Here is a 5,173-nt window from a genome sequence, read left to right on the forward strand (position 1 = left end):
ATGGGCACGACATGAAAACCCCAATTTTTCCCAGGCTTGGGTGCCGAGGTGCAACATGGACACCACAATTTTACTTTGCTTTTGACGCATTTTCGGTTGTGAAGTGGAAACCCCAAATTTCTCGCCCCAAGGAAAATCACTTCTAAGATGTGAGCAATAAAAAATTGTCATTTATAGGATGAAGAAAAGGCGCAAGAGTGAGAAAGTTGTCTGGATTTGTTTGAATAATGTGCAACAAGAGCGAAGCTCTGAATCGAGGCGATGAAGGGTTGAATCTTAGTGGAATGTGGCAGTAAGGCCACTTTGCTACTTACGTTACCCTGTTGCATATTTAAGTCATCTGCAAAGGATTCTTCTCAACGACCATTTGGAATTGAACTTCAAAGCTGCCTGGACTCAGATGCTTGATGATCACAGCTTGAAAATGACACGGGCCCCTGGGTCTGATAAAGCGATGCCCCTACTGCGGGTTGAGATACAATCGAAGAGTGACATGCCCCACTTCTAGCATGGATTTTGACTTAGAGGCATTCAGTCATCATCCAACACATGGTAGGTTCGCGCCATTAGCTTTTCAACCAAGCTCAATGACCAATTGTGTGAACCAATGGTTCCTCTTGTACTAAGTTCAATTTTTTTGTAATGTGTTCATGAGTAGGGTAAAAATAACCTATCTCATGATGGTGTAAACCCTTCTCACATTCCCTATTGGTGGGTGAACAATCCAACACTTGGTGAATCTACTTCACAATGATAGGAAGAGAGGACATCGAAGGATCAAAAAGCAACATCGTTATGAAAGCTTGGCTGCCACAACCCTGTTATCCCTATGGTAACTTTTCTGACACCTCTAACTTCAAATTATGAAAGTCTAAAGGATCGATAGGTCATAGTTTCATGGCTTGTATTCATAATGAAAATGAAAACCAAATGAGCTTTTACCCTTTTGTTCCAAACAATATTTATTTTCTCATAGAGCTCATCTTAGCACACCTGCATTATATTTCAACATATGTGCCACCCCAGCCAAACTCCCCACCTCACAATGTCTTCCACCCAGATCAACTCACCAAAATGTGCCTTAAGGCCAAAAACAGGGGAAGTGTCCCATATCCTCCCCATAGAATAAGTAAAATAATGCTAAAAGTAGTGGTATTTCACTTGCACTGAGAACGACTCCCACTTATTCTATACCTCTCAAGTCATTTGACAAAGTCGGACTAGAGTCAAGCTCAACAGGGTCTTCTTTCCCCACTGATTTTTTCAAGCTCGTTCCCTTGGATGTGGTTTCACTGGATAGTAGATAGGGATAGTGGGAATCTCATTAATCCATTCATGCATGTCACTAATTAGATGATGAGGAATTTAGCTACATTAATAGAGTCATAGTTACTCCCACAATTTACTCGCACTTGGTTGAATTTCATCACTTTGACATTTAGAGCACTGGGTATAAATCACATTACATCACCATCTGCAGGGACCATCACAATGCTTTATTTTAATTCAATATTTAGATTCTCCTTGTCCATACTAGTTTTGAGTCAACTATTCGCTACCTAGGGAAAAGCACCAGGTAAGGGGCATTCTATGCTAGTAGCCCAATTGGTACATGACTACCCACCCTTGTCGTGAGAGTAGCTCAGGTAGACTTCTGATAGCCCATGAGTTAAGGGTGTAGAACCCTAGGACTAGCCCTTAGAGCCAATACCTTTCCCAAAGTTACGAATCTGTTTTTCCAACTTCCCTTACCTACATTGTTTTACTAACCGGAGGTTGTTCACCTTGGAGACCTGATGCAGTTCTGAGTATGATAGGGCATGAATGGTACTTTGTCCTGCAGGTTTTCAAGGGCCATTGAGGGTGCACTAGACACTGAAATATGTGTGATGCTCTTCCAGCTATTGGACCCTATCTCTAGGTGAACCAATTCAAGGGTGGGCAAGCCATTAAAAAGAAAAGATAGCTCTTCCTAGGTCCCCCAATGACGTCTTTGGGTTTGCTAACATTTTTGCCTGCCGCCATGTATCGGTTCGAGAATATTAACCTGATTCCATTTTGATCTCATGCAGAGTGCACCCTTGATACAAGGCTTCCCCATCTCTAAGGATTGACTAACCAATGTCCAAGTGTTGTTTACATGCAGCCTTTCCCCACTTCAGTATTCAAGGTTCTCATTTGAATATTTGCTACTACTACCAAGATCTACATTATGGCCTGATCCACCAAAGATCACACCCGAGGTTCTCAATGAGCCCCGCGTCCTCCTACTCATCGAAGCCAAGAAATTGATCCGACGGTGGAGTATAGGTTGCATGCTTTAGCACCATCCATTTTCAAGGCTATCTCATTCAGAAAGTGAGTTGTTACCCACTCCTTAGTGGATTTTGACTTCCATGACCAGTATCCTACTATCTTAATCAACCAACAACCTTTGTGGGATTTAGGTTAGCGTGCAATTCAGCAACATAACTCGATTTTTGGTTCGTCCTGAATCGCCAGTTCTGATTACCAAAAATGACCCACTTGGAGCTCTCGATTCCATGGCATGGCTCAATGGAACAATCACACCCTCTTACCTATTTAAAGTTTGAGAATAGGTCAAGGGTGTTACATCCCTAATGCCTATAATCATTTTCTTTACCTGATAAAACTTGCACGTGAGCTCCATCAATCCTGAGGGAAACTTTGGAGGAAACCAGTTGTTGGATGGTTTGATTAGTCTTTCACTTCTATACCCAAGTTAGACAAATGATTTGCATGTTAGTATCACTACGAGCCTCCACTAGAGTTTCCTTTGGATTTGCCTTGCTCAGGCATAGTTCACCATATTTGGGTCCCAACGAGTTTGCTCACACTAGAACCCTTCGCCTAAGCTCAAGGTTGGTCAATGATGCTGCCCCTAGAGAGGGGATCTTTCCTGTCAGATTCATTGCACCTCATAGGTTTCAAACCTACCAACTCGCACACATGTTACACTCCTTGGTCCGTGTTTCAAGATGGGTCGAATGGAAAGCCCATCGACAAACGCCACGAGTGTGCAGGTGCACAAAACCCACCACAAGGGTGCACACTTTGTTCCTTGACCACTGCAATGACAAACCGATAGCTAGTAATCCACTCGCACTTTTGACGATGTAATATCCCATGTTTGTTTCCACCTAAAATTGAGCGGTGGACCAGATTGTGTCATTCCACATCCAACTGAAATGTATCGACAGCCTCTAACCGCTTCCCTCCTAGAAATTTTAGGCACTCTTTAACTCTCTTTTCAAAGTCCTTTTCATCTTTCCCTCATGGTACTTGTTCGATATCAATATCTTGATGATATTTAGCCTTGGACGAAATTTACCACCTAATTAGGGTTGCATTCCCAAACAACCTGACTCACCGACAATGCCTCGTTATGCGGCAGGGTCCTGGCCTGATGGGGATGTCACCCTCTTAGGCATCTCCTTTCAATGGACTTGGTCCAGGTCCGTTGCTGAGGATGCTTCTACAAACTACAATTCAGGCAATGCTGCTGCCCGATTTTCATGTTGGGCTCTTCCCAGATCGCTGACCACTACTATGGGAATACTTGTAAGTTTCTTTTCCTCCACTTAATTATATGCTTAAACTCAGCAGGTGTTCTCGATTGAGCTGAGGTCATAAGTTGGAGCTAAATCCACCGTACCTAATGGGAGTATGAGAGAGAAAATAAAGTTCGAGCAATGCCACATAAAACCCACATAAACTAACGTCAACTGCCCAACCAAGAGGACAAGATCACTTCTCACCAATGCACGCTACGAAACATCACTTGAGGTATCTCAACCAACCACACCACATTGGGCGTGGATGACCAGCTCCACTACTCCCTAACATATTGCAGGGAGCACATTTGAATGGGATGCAATGCCCAAACAGAGATGCTGTTGATTGACGCCTTAGGTGCAAATTGAGTTCAGAAACTTGATGATTCATGGGATTCTACAATTCACACTAAGTATCTCATTTCATCACATTCTTCATCATAACAAGATATGAGTTGTCCATTCCCGAGAGTCATTTCAATGTATTATGAACAAATACACCACAAAACTGGTTAGGGCACCCCCCCACGACAAATGTAAGGCCAAGGGCCAAAAGGAGGACAGGAAGAACAACACATGAAAGAAAGAGAAACAAGGGTGTCTACCCCCTCATATGAGGAGGCTCAAACAAAGAACAATCTTCCTAAGCCCCATGCCCTTGTAAAAGGGCGGGAAATGCACGGAGTAACAATCAAGAAGGAATTGGGTGGCCACCATGAGAGCTCACACTACTTTTAATCCTACCAAACACCAGTCCATAAAAATTCCCCCTTTTCTTCGTAAAGCTACGGACCGAAAGGAATAAGGGAAGAAAACAAGGCAAAGGAAATAGAGATCAAACGTGGCTAATGGCTCACACGGGGAGGCTCAAACAAAGCACAAGCTTTCCAAGGCACGTGCCTTTGAAAAAGTGAGGAATTGAAGGGGACGACAATCGAGAAGGACTAGGGTGGCCACACTAGGAACTTGCACTATGTTTCATCCTTTCAAAAGACCAATCCAAACAATCCCACCTTTTCTCCGTGAAGCTAGGGGCCAAAAGGAAGAAGGGAAGAAAACAACATGAAAGAAAGAGAGATCAAACATGGCTACCAGCTCACCAGGGGAGACTCAAACAGAGAACAAGCTTCCCCAGCCCCATGCCTTCAAAAAAATTGGGGAACTACAAGGGACAATGATCGAGAAAGACTAGGACGGCCACCCCAGGAACTCACACTACTTTTTGTCCTTCCTAAACACCAGTCAACAACAATTCCACCTTTTCTCTGTAAAGATAGGGGCCAAAAGGAATAAAGGAAGAAAAAAAGATGAAACAAAGATATATCAAACATGGCTACGAGCTGACAATGGGAGGCTCAAATAGATAACAAGCTTCCCAAACCCTTTGCCTTCAAAAAAGGGTGGAAGTTTAGGGGACGACGATTGAGAAGGACCAGGGTAGCGACACAAGGAACTCACATTGATTTTCATCCTTCCTGAATGCCAATCCATAACAATCCCACCTTTTCTCTCTAAAGCTAGGGCCAAAAGGAAGAAGGGAAGAAAACAACATGAGACAAAGAGATATCAAACATGGAAAACTCCTCACAAGGGAGAGG

At 43.4% G+C, this 5,173-nt stretch overlaps 1 non-coding gene and 1 pseudogene across 1 annotated transcript; both read right to left on the reverse strand.

Moving 5' to 3' along the window:
• Window positions 1–248: 248 nt before the first annotated feature.
• LOC149145411 (25S ribosomal RNA) lies at window positions 249–3,651 on the reverse strand. The gene has a single exon (XR_016265381.1). It is a non-coding gene; the product is annotated as a 25S ribosomal RNA (ribosomal RNA).
• Window positions 3,652–3,895: 244 nt separating this feature from the next.
• On the reverse strand, window positions 3,896–4,049 carry LOC149145412 (5.8S ribosomal RNA; annotated as a pseudogene).
• Window positions 4,050–5,173: the final 1,124 nt, after the last annotated feature.

The sequence above is a fragment of the Pinus tabuliformis genome, chromosome X, assembly GCF_031772625.1.
Source record: "Pinus tabuliformis cultivar Carrire ecotype Pingquan chromosome X, CPIR1, whole genome shotgun sequence".
In the NCBI taxonomy this organism is placed as follows: Eukaryota; Viridiplantae; Streptophyta; class Pinopsida; order Pinales; family Pinaceae; genus Pinus; species Pinus tabuliformis.